This window comes from Elaeis guineensis, chromosome 2, assembly GCF_000442705.2.
Source record: "Elaeis guineensis isolate ETL-2024a chromosome 2, EG11, whole genome shotgun sequence".
Taxonomy (NCBI): Eukaryota; Viridiplantae; Streptophyta; class Magnoliopsida; order Arecales; family Arecaceae; genus Elaeis; species Elaeis guineensis.
The window spans coordinates 8,462,289-8,477,579 of record NC_025994.2 but is presented as its reverse complement, the minus strand read 5'-3'; the positions used below and the strand labels follow the sequence as shown (position 1 = coordinate 8,477,579).

General features: G+C 35.7%; 1 pseudogene; it reads right to left on the bottom strand.

The window, feature by feature from the left end:
• Positions 1–919: 919 nt before the first annotated feature.
• LOC105061437 (cholesterol 22-hydroxylase CYP90B27-like) lies at positions 920–14,126 on the bottom strand (annotated as a pseudogene).
• Positions 14,127–15,291: the final 1,165 nt, after the last annotated feature.

The window sequence follows — 15,291 nt, the reverse complement described above, 5'->3', positions numbered from 1 at the left end:
TGGAACTTGCCATCAGTGTCTTGTGCTGCATCATCATCGTAGTTTGGAGAGAATTTACCTCCGAATCCAGCTCTTCATTTGATGTGTCGCCGTGGTATGGCAGAAGGTGTTTGCAATTAAATGCATTGCAGGTAGGAATATGACTTGGTAGCTTCGAATGACATGCATTATATTGATCTTCTCCATGACTTCACAGGGTTCAACCTTGCGAGGAGTGAGTTTTCCTTGTTCTGAAGTTGGTAACCAATCTTTAATGTTGATAGTGCCTGCATACTCTCCAACCTCAGATGTTACCTTCTTCCTACATGCTTCTGCAGCTGCTTTATATTTTGGCATTGCTTGCTTCAATTTGCTTCCTGACAGGCTCATAAATGGACTACCATTTTAAGCCATATCTTCAGCTTTAATACTAACTTGCTCCTACATGTGGAATGGGTTCCAAATCCGAGACATTTCATCGGGTTGCATCCATAAACCACCGGGGACAAGCTCTTGCCTCTAGTGCCATTCTGGATTCTGTTAAAACCAAACTCATCCTGCGAGAGAACTAGATCCCTATTGCATCCTCATCTACAAAATTACGCAGAAGATTTCCCAAACTTCGATTTATTAATCGTCTGCTCGTCAGTTCGCATGCCATAAGCTATATTAAACTACAATTGTCCCCAAATTCTTCCACAAGTATCTCTAAAAAAAACTCATGAATTTTGTGTGTCAATTAGATGCAATGGTCTTGGGCACTCCATAGACCTCCTTGAAGCATCATCTGGCAAATTATCCATTGTCTTCCTGCAAGCTATAACGTGCGCCATCTTAGAAAAATGAATTACAATAACAGACACAAAATCTAATCCCTTTTGCATCTTCAGCAACCCAAAAGTAAAATCAATGCTCATATTTTTCCATGGGGCAGTAGGAATAGGAAGTAGAGTACAAGGACCAGCATCTTTAGCAAAATCAAATTGATTGTTTGCACAAAGGCTAGCAACAAGCCCTTCATCTCAAACTCAAACTCGATGCAATGACATGAACTGTGGATCTGTTTGCCTGGAATGACGGGCTGAAACACATGGAAACAAGTCCTAATCTTGGTACAATCAATTAGGTAACTGAATAACATAAGCAGCACTGGCAAAGTCTCAGGCTCCTACGCTTCAGGTTTATTCGAGAGAACGGACTTTGATCGGCAAGCCCTTGGGGAAGCCAAGGAAAGGGAAGGAAACAGGGTGGTCATGCTCCGCCAGCTGCCATTGATATCTCTGAACAAGGTGGTGGTGAAGGAAAACTGCAATCTCTAACTTTGCGAGCTCCGCACCGGGGCAAAGCCTCGGACCACCACTGAAGGACATCACATTGCTGTTCTTCGTCAAGTTGGCAGAGATGCCCTGCATTTGAATAAAGATGGTAGAACGAAGTAAAGATCATATAAAGGGAAAGATGTACTGCAAGATGATGTTTTGTCTACCAGAAGAACCTGTAACGTTCCTGGACAAAATATTGGTAACTGAGAGTTGAGGAATCTTTGATTCAAGATATATCATACCATACCGAATGGGACGGCATAGAAAGTAGTATTGTACCATATCAGTTCCGTACTAATGTACAATATGGAGGGTATACTGACATTTGGTACAGTGAATCCCCCTTTATATCAGATGTACCAACGTAGTGAAAGAGTGGCACCAGTATGGAGTCTGGCTTTGATTAAATTCGCTGCAGTAGTGTAGCCTTTGGATGAAAAGGATTGTAGTTTCTCATAAAATTATGCAAATTGGCAATTGAATTAGAGTTGGTCATCTGATTCAATATTTATGTATCAATCTATTTAAGCTCCAACTGACAGCATACCTTGCAAAGTTACTGTTACGGAAAAGAAAAAGGTTAAAAGATACTGTTATTTAGCACCTACCTTCCGTCTATATATACTTTTAAGAAGAGGAAAAAAAAAATTAATAATAATAATAATAATAATAACACAATGCAGAGTTCTGACAGGGTGGCCGCCTTCTTCTTCAGCCAAAAAAATAAATAAATAAATTTTATGTAGAATTAGTTTTTTACTAATATAGATACTTTCATTTCTACGTCTCTCCGCTATATTTGTCACAATTTATCAGGATGCTAACATGGATAAATATCTTTTTAAAAATATATCTATTTTCATTTCAAATAAAATATTATAAGTTTTAAATAAGATATATATTTTATATTTCTAAAAAAAATAAATATATTTTATATTAACCAACTCAGAATGTATTTGGTTCATGATTAGAATCGAAATAGATTGGCATGAGAATAAAAATAGCCATATCTCTCATAGTATTTGGTTCATGATCGGAATCGAAATCAAAATCGAAATAAAATTTGAATACTAAAGAATTTTAAAGAATTAAAACATTCCTACTCTCGTGGAAATTAGAACAGATTCCATCTAGCTAAAAGTTTAAAATGGAAGTCACTTATTTTTAATCTCATTCTAAGGTCCAACCCTCCCCAACCAAAAATATCAGCATAATTTTGTTAACAACCTACGGTATAGGAAGTACATCTAAAGAGCACCAACGTACCCTTAAATTGAACTTCTTTAGTAGCCTTCCTGTGCAAGAACTTGACAACATTGCCCAGCCTCGTTGATGACCTTAACAAATCAAACCACACAAGATTAGTCTTCCATGAGAACTAGATATCATCCATCCTTTTGCTTTAAAGATAAATTATGTTCTCAAGGGAGCTTACATGGTGGGTAAATTCCATTTGCTTGTAGTCATCCCAGTTAAGTCCTGTCTCTCCACGTTCCTTCTTCTGCCTCGCGATCTCGTCATGCTCTTCCTGCGAGGTAAAATGGAGAATAACGGCTATAAATTTTGAAACACTCCTATGGAAAGTTCAAGGAGAGGTATGAGGCATACTTTTAGTTGCTAGACAGCTTTGGGACGTGATTCCAGGAAGTAGATGGCCAAGGCGATGGCAGCAGAGGAGGTTTCATGGCCGGCGAAGAGCATGCTTAGTATTAGGTCGAGGATCTATTCTTTGGAAAGATATGTATTTCTTGCTACTGAAGTACTGCAGGATGCTGTGCATGGTTGGATATCATCTATTTTATAAGATGAATGGCCGCTCACGCTCATGCACGTGCATTAAAAAAATATCAAAAAGAAAGAAATATATAAATCTCAGGGATATTTGGACAACCACCTATTTTACAATGAACCGCATCTAACCATGCACAGCACTCTGTGGTACTTTTTAAGTACCACAGAGAATCCCGTTCTTATATATGTATATATACACGTACATAAGTACTCACACATATATAGGGTGTAGAAAAAATGAGTTTACACCTACCACCAATATATGTATGCGGAGAATTAATGCTGTCAAGAATTTTAAGTTTCTCCTATAATGACTTGTTAGTTTCACATTTCTAAAAAAGTTTAAAAGAGAACGAACTAGCTTAGATAGACTGCATTTCCATAATACATGTTTTCACACATATTTTATTAGTTTCAGTAATCATCGACTACCGTAAATAAGTCTGGCAGACCCTACCAATGTATTGGAAGAATTTCATAAGCACAAGTTTCCTTTTATTATTTTCCTCAGCTGAAAGATTTTTAATGTCAGTAATCATCAAACTAAAAGATTTTTCTAATCTTATGGCTAACCGTTGGATAAATATTCGATGATCAGACCCATGAAATGTCTTTCTCAGATAGATTAATCAATCGTTGTCACTGGATAATGTCTATGTTAGACGACATGCAACGTCAACTCTTCCCCTGGGATCCTCTGCAGTAAAATGGAGTCTGGACAACTCATTCTCAGGTAAGATGAAGTCTGCAAGCTCTCTCTCTCTCTCTCTCTCTAATTCAAGAGGGTTGGGAATCCATCACCAACGTCTCAATTCTTTTCCCAAGAAAAGAGCTTTACTTTCTTTGTTCTCCTCAAGGTTTGCCCTCAGTTGCAGCTAAAAATATATTTCATATGGAAAAGACAAAGCAACCAACTTCAAGCGCATGCCTCATTGGACTTTCTAGCGATGATGGTCTCTGATGAAGATAATGAAACGCCATGATATTCAATCCACCGATGGAATGAAATTCTTTGTGGTAGAGTGCTGTGCATAATTAGATACTGTTCGTCATAAAATAGACTGCTGTCTAAATTATTTAAATATTTTTAAAATATATATATATATATATATTATTTTTTTAATGCATGCATATGAGCATATAGCGTCGCCCATCTTAAAATAGATGATGCGCAATTATGTACAGCATTTTACGCTATTTTTTGAGTGCCATAGAGGTTGTCCGCCTCCAGACACGTTAACTTACTTTTCGAGGGGAGATATAGAGCTAATTTGGAGTACATATTCGCCACGCAAACATTGTCTCCACGTGATTATTTTCACTCCACCAGTACCAACCTTAATAAAAGTACTGTTGCCAAGAACAACAGACTTAAAAAATATTGCAATGATAGATGGTCATGCCCCCCTGAATTTTTCTATCTAGTTTACTAAGCTCACATACTTAGCATGAATCTCTAAATATGCCGTACGTCTTTCTCATTCTTCTCCAATGGAAACGCTGTATCTATTGCATGGTGCACCTAATCAACAAAAAATCCAACACTAGAGCCACCTAGGAGGTGATTTAGTTTGTGACATAGTGATACATGCGAGTAGCATTATTCATGGATCAGTTCCAACGTACTCCTGCATGCGAATGGTTCCCACGGTTTAAGTTGAGATGAGATCACTAAAGCCTAACAAAGTTATAATGTATAGATGTCACGCCTCCGACCCGAGATTTTGAATCGAGGGTCATGGCAACCGCCGCATGCTCATAGAAAACTCTTCCCATAAGCATGCAAGGCATCTTATCATACTATCCTAAAACAACAGCGGAACAATTAGTCAACAATTTAAATCTAAAATATAACGACCTAAACTTTTTCTTTAATATCTCAATAAATTCAACAACGATTCAAAGGCTTTGCATCAAATTCAATAAGCCTTTCAACCTAAAATAAAAGTATGAAGATTCTGCTTCTAATCACTCTTCCATTTATATCTTGTATCATCTTAATTCTTCAACATCTGTAAAAACAGTAAAATAGAAGGTAATGAGCTAGACAGCCCAGTAAGCAATGATCACTTCTCAACAGATTTCATCAGGCATATAAGTAAATAATCATTTATAAAAAATAAGCATATAGAGTTCATCAATTCGAAATCAATTTCAATTATGCAATATAATTCATGCCAAATTTATTTCTTTTTCGAAATTTCAAGTTTCTTTCGGGATTTCAATTTCTTTTGTTCTTCAATTTCTTTTCGTCAACCATGAGCTATGACCACATTTTTCCTGTGGCAGGTTCATAATACCGCATATCTGCTTGCGGTAGGCTGCGAATCATCTGGCAGCCATGTCCTTTGGAACCGCTGGTCTCACTGGCGGTTTGTCCCTGGTCTCTCTGGCGACATATCGCTGGTCTCGCTGGCGACATAAACCCTCAGGACAATCAATTGCCAACGTATATACCCCCATTGGCGGGGTCCTTTACATAGTCAGGTTATCAATTCATAATGTTTCTTATATCATAATTCTTCATAAATCATATTTCATATTCTAATTTCGATAATAAAACATATAATCATGTAGTATCGAAATCAATCAATGTAATGCATCATGAAATCAATATGTTTAATCATGCTTCATCATAACATTTCAAATAAGATATTTTCATAATAAAATACCATTCATCCAATTCATGCATTGTTTCACAAATCATGTCAGAAGAATACATTATAATTTGCCGATAAATCTAGAAAAAGTGAAACATTACTTATCTCGAACGTATTCCAATAAATCCATAAAATTCTATAAATTTTCTTCCAAAAATTCTGTTCGTAGATCATATCGCGATATCCCATGATCAAACATCCACAATCCTATACAGAATCAATTTCAATAATTAGAAAGAATACGAATACCATATTTCAACGGTTTAGATTGGGTCCGATCATCTAATTTCATCTAATCAAAATCTAATTAGGACCTAAACGATCCAAAGTTTGACTATCAGATCAAATCGGATTCGAAGTGATAGGACCGAGATTTCTTCATCGATTTCATAAAATCAAGTGGAGAGAGAAAATCAGAAGAGAGAGAATTCATGAGGTACAATTCAAATTGATCAGGTGACACAATCCAACATTACGATTGATCCAATATCTCAATTGGTGAAATCAACATGATCAAATCAAATCATGACTAGATCGGAATCATGGATGATCAAATCTAAAGATTCATGGTCTGATTAAGGTGGGTGCCAGTACGCTGTCTGACAATCATAGATCAGGGTTCTTCATTAAAATTAGATCAGACTTATTAAAAGAAATTTCTTCAATCACTAACCCTTTTTTTAGAGAGAGAATCAATCAAGAGAGAGAATATTTTAGAGAGAGAAAATTCTAGAGAGAGAAAATTCTAGAGAGAGAAAACTCATCTTGAATTCTTCAGACAATATGATTCAACAAATTCTGATCGATCAGATCAAATCATGCTAAAATTATCATGTGAATAATTTAATAAGATCATGAGAAATAAAATCTAAAAATACCTGATCTGATCAAAGTGGATGTCGGTGTATCGTCCGACGATCACAGATCAAAAATCCATTACGAGAATCATTTAAATTCATCATCATTCTTCTCAAAATTTTAAAAATCTTAGGAGAGAGAAATAATCTAGAGAGAGGATTCTAGAGAGAGAAAGTAGAGAGAGAAAGTCCAATTCTAGAGAGAGAAAATACTAGTTCAGGCTGAAGAGAGAGAGGGAAGAGAGAGAAACTCTCTTTCTCATATTTTATTATTTATATCATTATTTATTAATTAATTTAATAATTTTTCTTTTCTTTTCTTTTTTTTTCTTTTTTCTTTTTTTTTCTTTTTCTTCATGGAAGAGAGAGGAGAGAAAATCCTATTTATTATTATTATATTATTATTATTTTATTTTTCTTCTTTCTTTTTCTTTTTCTTTTTCTTTTCTTTTTTTCTTTTTCTTTTCTTTTTCTTTTCTTTTTCTTTTCTTTTCCTTCTTCTTTTCTTTTTCTTTTTCTTTTCCTTCTTCTTCTTCTTCTTCTTTTCTTCTTCTCCCGTGGACTTGTTTTGGGCTAAAACAGGGGACCTCACGGTCCCCTCGTTGGGTGGCCGGCCGGCGGCGCAGCCGGCGTGGGACGACCATCGGCAGGAGAGGAGACGTTCTGGCGGCAAGGGGCAGCCAAACCGGTGGTCGACGGTGACCACCGACAACGAAAAAACGGCAAAAAGAAGATTCTTCCGCAACAAAATCCGGCGACTCCGGTCGTCGATGAGTGTGCACATCGGCACGGGAAGGAAGGGGGAGGAGAGAGGAAGGGGAGGAAGCTTACCTCCGACGCCGACGAGGCTTTTCCGGTGAGAAATTGGATGGCACAAGGACGGGTCTCCACGGGATTTTTCGGGCAATTGCCGCCGTTTTGCCCCGGGATTTCTCGATGAGAGGAGAGAGGAGGGTTCTCCTCCTTAAATAGAGCCGGTGGAAACTTATTTCCGACTCCAATTAGGAGCCGGTGAACAGAGGAAGAAGACTCCCTTCGGGAGTCTTCTCCCGTGTTTTTTTTTTTTTTTTTTTTTTTTTTTGTTCGTTTGGGTTTTGGCTGGGATATCACATTCTTCCCCTCTAAAAGAAATTTCGTTCTTGAAATTTTTCTTGCTTGAGTCTTCATAGTTTCTTACTTGAATCTCATCCATAAATATTTTAATATTCTAATTCTTGATATAAATTTATTCTTAAATCATTTCATAAGGAAAAAGTCAATACATTAATATCGATCTGATACGGAATCATTCATTTTCTTATTTATCAAGATCAACATCTCAAAGATTTTTAATATTTTAAGATTTCAAAATTATGATCTCATTTCCTGTAAAAATCATATTCAATATCTCATGACTCAAATTAAAATCAAATCTATCTCTTGTGAATAGAAGAGGATCAATGTCTCTATTCTTGCATAAGAACTTCATTCATCATCATCATTCATTTTATTTCAAAATATTAATCACTCTTAATTTCAACCCATCATAAGATAGAAAATCATACTTCTATGAGTCATATGATGACATCCCAATCAATCAAAATTCAAAAATATTTTCTCTTATTCGTACTTTCAAAAATTAAAAATTTATCATTTCAATCTCATTCCCGAATTTTTGATATTTAATTCTCGATACAACTTCATCATTAAGTTATTTCATAAAGATCAATATCACCATTGTTGATTTAAATCAATATCACTATTTTCTAGTCATCGAAATTTTCTTACTCAAACCCTCAAACTCTTAAATATTCTAATTCTTGAAGCAAATTTTATCATTAAGTCATTCCATAATAAAAATCAATAACTCAAAAATTGATCTAAATCAAAACTATATTTTTCAATGTCTCTATTCTAAGTAAGTATATCAATTTTCTTTATCTAAACATTAACAACTCTTAATTAATCAATTCATTATCAAATTATTATTGTATTATTTTTTTTTAATATTATTCTTTCTAATATCAATAAATTTCTCGTATCAAACCATATCATCTATCATAATTCTTTAACTCAAAGAGTCATCATTCCTGACTTACTCAAAATAATCTAGATTACCATGCTTCCACTGCGCACTCTGATCTAACAATCAAAATTTCTTAGGTTCACCAAAAAAAGTTGGATCAAATTATTTCTTTATCTTATCAATAGAAAAGATCTAAAATTTTAAATTTCAATTGAAGTCAAAGATTAACTTTCGATTCTCATTCATACCTTTACTGGTATACAATAATCTTGATTAATCCTTGAGTCCAATTTCATATTTAAACCATCATATAGATTTACTATAATCAATATGAATCAAATCTTAATTCTCATATCAATTCAATTCGATAATTTTCAAATCAAAATCTTTATAAGTCAAATTAATGAAGAAAAAAAATTCTTCGATGCTTCACCAAATTTGGACATAATCTTAATATATAAGAACTTCAAATCATTATTTTTTTCTAAAATTTCTATCATCAGGATCTTTAATATCTATCAAATATCCTTTCATAACAATCATACAAGCTTCAAAAAAAATCAAATCTCCATTTAATAGTAGATTCAATTAGGGATCTTATTAACAGAAGTAAAAGAACTTCATATCAATTCCTAAATCTCAAATTTCTAAATTGTAAATTCACATGGATCCCTTAATCTGAAATAAATATAAATCAGATCTTTTATCTTAATCTAAAGATATCAATTTTTCATTAACAACCTCAACAATAATATCAGAAAATCTCTTGATCAACTTAGATACGAAATCTTTAAATTGAAATTTCATACACATCATGTAGTCTCCAAGAGACATAATAAGATCCATTATTTAGATCTAAGGATGATGATTAAAGCTTTCAATACAATGAATATTCTATAACCTCATAATCAATTTCATCAATAAGAAATAGGTTTCTTTGCAATATCTTCAAATATGCATTCATCCTAATATGCCACTTTATATATAATCCACATACCAAATTCACTTTCGATAAATATTCCAATCAAGCATCATAAAAAAAAACTTTCTTAGCCCATTCTGGAACAACATTTTATTATCAAATCTTTATCTTGTCAATAATAGTCAACTTCTTAACTAAAAATAATATCATAGTATTATTCTCACATCGAATTTGAATTTATGATTCACTTGAATAACCTATGATCAAATTAATAACCATAATACACAATAAAACTTTATGTCAATCCTTTTGTAATTACTTTCGATCAAGATCTAACTAATCATATCATGATCTATAGATCATCTATCATATTTCAAATTCTATATGTTATAATCTCTTGCGATCCTTTTATACATAATCTCAATATTTAAATCAAAATTTATAAATATTTCTCCCACTATAATTACCAAAGATCTACACTATAATGTCTTTAGTGTCTATCCACTTACACTCCTTCTATATCTGATTCTTATGTTTCATAATTTATCCACTTATACTCTGATACCACTTTAATTGTCACGCCCCCGACCCGAGATTTTGAATCGAGGGTCATGACAACCGCCGCATACTCATAGAAAACTCTTTCCATAAGCATGCAAGGCATCTTATCATACTATCCTAAAACAACAGCGGAATAATTAGTCAACAATTTAAATCTAAAATATAACGATCTAAACTTTTTCTTTAATATCTCAATAAATTCAACAACGATTCAAAGGCTTTGCATCAAATTTAATAAGCCTTTCAACCTAAAATAAAAGTATGAAGATTCTGCTTCTAATCACTCTTCCATTTATATCTTGTATCATCTTAATTCTTCAACATCTGTAAAAACAGTAAAATAGGAGGTAATGAGCTAGACAGCCTAGTAAGCAATGATCACTTCTCAACAGATTTCATCAGGCATATAAGTAAATAATCATTTATAGAAAATAAGCATATAGAGTTCATCAATTCGAAATCAATTTCAATTATGCAATATAATTCATGCCAAATTCATTTCTTTTTCGAAATTTCAAGTTTCTTTCGGGATTTCAATTTCTTTTGTTCTTCAATTTCTTTTCGTCAACCATGAGCTATGACCATATTTTTCCTGTGGCAGGGTCATAATACCGCGTATCTGCTTGCGGTAGGCTGCGAATCATCTGGCAGCCATGTCCTTTGGAACCGTTGGTCTTACTGGCGGTTTGTCGCTGGTCTCTCTGGCGACATGTCGCTGGTCTCGCTGGCGACATAAACCCTCAGGACAATCAATTGCCAACATATATGCCCCCATTGGCGGGGTCCTTTACATAGTCAGGTTGTCAATTCATAATGTTTCTTATATCATAATTCTTCATAAATCATATTTCATATTCTAATTTCAATAATAAAACATATAATCATGTAGTATCGAAATCAATCAATGTAATGTATCATGAAATCAATATGTTTAATCATGCTTCATCATAACATTTCAAATAAGATATTTTCATAATAAAATACCATTCATCCAATTCATGCATTGTTTCACAAATCATGTCAGAAGAATACATTATAATTTGCCGATAAATCTAGAAAAAGTGAAACATTACTTACCTCGAACGCATTCCAATAAATCCATAAAATTCTATAAATTTTCTTCCAAAAATTCTGTTCGTAGATCATATCGCGATATCCCATGATCAAACATCCACAATCCTATACAGAATCAATTTCAATAATTAGAAAGAATACGAATACCATATTTCAACGGTTTAAATTGGGTCCGATCATCTAATTTCATCTAATCAAAATCTAATTAGGACCTAAACGATCCAAAGTTTGACTATCATATCAAATCGGATTCGAAGTGATAGGACCGAGATTTCTTCATCGATTTCATAAAATCAAGTGGAGAGAGAAAATCAGAAGAGAGAGAATTCATGAGGTACAATTCAAATTGATCAGGTGACACAATCCAACATTACGATTGATCCAATATCTCAATTGGTGAAATCAACATGATCAAATCAAATCATGGCTAGATCGGAATCATGGATGATCAAATCTAAAGATTCATGGTCTGATTAAGGTGGGTGCCAGTACGCTGTCTGACAATCATAGATCAGGGTTCTTCATTAAAATTAGATCAGACTTATTAAAAGAAATTTTTTCATTCACTAACCCTTTTTTTTAGAGAGAGAATATTTTAGAGAGAGAAAATTCTAGAGAGAGAAAACTCATCTTGAATTTTTCAGACAATATGATTCAACAAATTCTGATCGATCAGATCAAATCATGCTAAAATTATCATGTGAATAATTCAATAAGATCATGAGAAATAAAATCTAAAAATACCTGATCTGATCAAAGTGGATGTCGGTGTATCGTCCGACGATCACAGATCAAAAATCCATTACGAGAATCATTTAAATTCATCATCATTCTTCTCAAAATTCTAAAAATCTTAGGAGAGAGAAATAATCTAGAGAGAGGATTCTAGAGAGAGAAAGTAGAGAGAGAAAGTCCAATTCTAGAGAGAGAAAATTCTAGTTCAGGCTGAAGAGAGAGAGGAAAGAGAGAGAAACTCTCTTTCTCATATTTTATTATTTATATCATTATTTATTAATTAATTTAATAATTTTTCTTTTCTTTTTTTTCTTTTCTTTTCTTTTCTTTTTCTTCTTTTTTTTTTCTTTTTCTTCATGGAAGAGAGAGGAGAGAAAATCCTATTTATTATTATTATATTATTATTATTTTATTTTTCTTCTTTCTTTTTCTTTTTTTTTTCTTTTTCTTTTTTCTTTTTCTTTTCTTTTTCTTCTTTTTCTTTTCTTTTTCTTTTCTTTTCCTTCTTCTTTTCTTTTTCTTTTTCTTTTCCTCCTTCTTCTTCTTCTCCCGTGGACTTGTTTTGGGCTGAAACAGGGGACCTCACGGTCCCCTCGTTGGGTGGCCGGCCGGCGGCGCAGCCGGCGTGGGACGACCATCGGCAGGAGAGGAGACGTTCCGGCGGCAAGGGGCGGCCAAACCGGTGGTCGACGGTGACCACCGGCAACGGAAAAACGGCAAAAAGAAGATTCTTCCGCAACAAAATCCGGCGACTCCGGTCGCCGGCGAGCGTGCACATCGGCACGGGAAGGAAGGGGAGGAGAGAGGAAGGGGAGGAAGTTTACCTCCGACGCCGGCGAGGCTTTTCCGGCGAGAAATTAGATGGCACAAGGACGGGTCTCCGCGGGATTTTTCCGGTAATTGCCGCCGTTTTGCCCCGGGATTTCTCGATGAGAGGAGAGAGGAGGGTTCTCCTCCTTAAATAGAGCCGGTGAACGGAGGGAGAAGACTCCCTCTTCTCCCCTATTTTTCTGTTTTTTTTTTTTTTTTTTTTTTTTTTTTTTTTTTTTTTTTTGTTCGTTTGGGTTTTGGCTGGGATATCACAATAGAGGTGATTAATTAATTATACCTGCAGGGCTTTTCTGTATGCCGTTCCAGGTAGATTCAAAGGTCATGAATGCATGGTACTCCAGCCTTAGCTGCTCGGTTTCCGGCATCCCTGGATCCATGCTCATCAGATGCTTCACCATCAGATTGAAGGCAAACTGCACCCACATCGGTCACCTCTAGTTCCTTCACCATTCACATACACAACCGACGCACTACTTTTGAAGCGATCTCAGTTGGCTTTGGACTGGTAATTACCTTCTTTCCTTCTTCTTGGAGAGACAAGGCGGTGGAGCGGTCTTTCCAGGAGTGGAGGACCTCCAACGCCTGGAAGAAGGTGCGCAGCTTAACGTTGCTCATGAAGTTGACGGCGATGGAGCGCATCTCCCTGTACACGTTGCCCGCCAGCGCCACCATCGACCACGGCCCCATGATCTCCTTGATGCTTGTCGGGCTTCTCGAACAGTCTCCCCTCGTTCAGCAGGATGAACCGATTGAGCCCTGGGTCCGCCGACATAATCGTCGCCTTCCCCAACAAGTTCATCCTAAAGATCCTCCCATACCTGTCCAAAAATGCAACAAAGAATGAGAAGAAAGAGAGATTCCGGAGAAAAAAGAGCCATTGGCTATTAGCTAGATGTGGATTAGGAAGAGGTGCAAACTTTCCGATGTGTTCGTCCGTGAAGTCTCCAAGGCAGAACAGTGGGGCTGCATGAAAGGGATGGTCTCGCCGATGAGAGGCCCTCCGAGGTTCCCCGGTGGGAGCTTCGTTGACTAGCGCCCATCGGTCCCACTACCGCTCTTGAAGCTTAAGATCACAGGCACGGGGGGGATAAAACTTCTATAGTTAAAATGATCATATGATTGGACATGTTTTAAAAATATCCATCATATGTTCACGCATGCATATTAAAATATTAAAAAAAAATAAATATATCTTAAAAATATTTAAACAGTTTAGATAAATATCACATAAGTGTCTCTTTTTTTATTGATGTCCCAATATATATACATGACAGACGATGATGATCTGATCATAATTTCTTCCATGGTCGGTCCGATTATAAAATTTTTTTTCAAAATAAGACCTATGATGGCAGAAGAAAACACAAGAAGGAGAAGCTCCAAAGCCATGAGAGCAGCAATCTACTTAGCTAAGAGAAACTCCACTGTTCTCACCTAAAGGTGGGCATCGGGCTGGGCCGCCTATGGGCCAGCCCGACCTGACAAGAGCTGAGTCGTGTCTGGCACGGCCCACCAAGTACTGTAGCAGGCCGTGCTAAGGCACGAACCAATACTAGGGGTCGGGTTGGGCTGGGGGTTTGGTGGCCCGTAGCCCAGGCCCCGCATGGCACGTGCCCAGGCCCGACACGGCCCGCTATATCAGGCACGGCACGGCACGTGCCCAGGCCCGGCACGGCCCATATGCCAGCCCATATGGGTCGTGCCTTGGCACGACCCACATGCCAGGCAAAGAGACGGTCCATTTAGGCAGCCCATTGGGCACAGGGTGTTTTTAAAGTTTTTATTTTAAAAAATATTTAAAATAAAATAGGTTGGAGACTTGAGGGATAAATAAAAAAAAAGGAGATGTTGAATTTTTTTTTGTAAAAATAAAAATCACCTTGTAATGGTGGAGGATTTGGCATGGACCCCTATCAGTTTATTAATATAAATCAAAATTGTACAAAAGAGGGAGAGGGCTAGGTATAACCTTTAGAATACAATGAGGGGGAGAAAGAAGAAAATAGAGGTGACTCATCTCAATAAATAAAAAATAAAAATATATAATTTTAAAAAATTAAAAATTAAAAATAAATCTTACTAATTATCCATGACGTTTGTGTCATCCTCATGATCAGATCCAGTATCATGTCCTCCTCTGTCATGAAGTTTCGCCTCCGCATCTCACCAATCTTTGAAGTAAAGTAGTATCTCAACTTCTCGCCCATCATTTTGCTCTTTTTTTCATCCAGAACGCATCAATTTGCAGTAAAAGTTGATTCCGATGCTACTATAGATATCAGCACAGCTAAAATATCATGTGCAATTGTAAACATAATAGGGTATTGATTTTTTACAATCTTTCACCGGGCTAATACATCAAAATTTTCTATTTGATTTTCATCTAATGTAGAAGAGATTTCATTTCGTAAATAAAATTCTAATTCATTGCTTAAAGATAAAGAATACGTAGATGAAGAAGATGCATGCGACTATCTTCTATGTGCAAGAAATGAAAAATAGATGATGAACAAGTGGTACTAGAAGTAGATTATAAAAATAATGTGGACCGTCT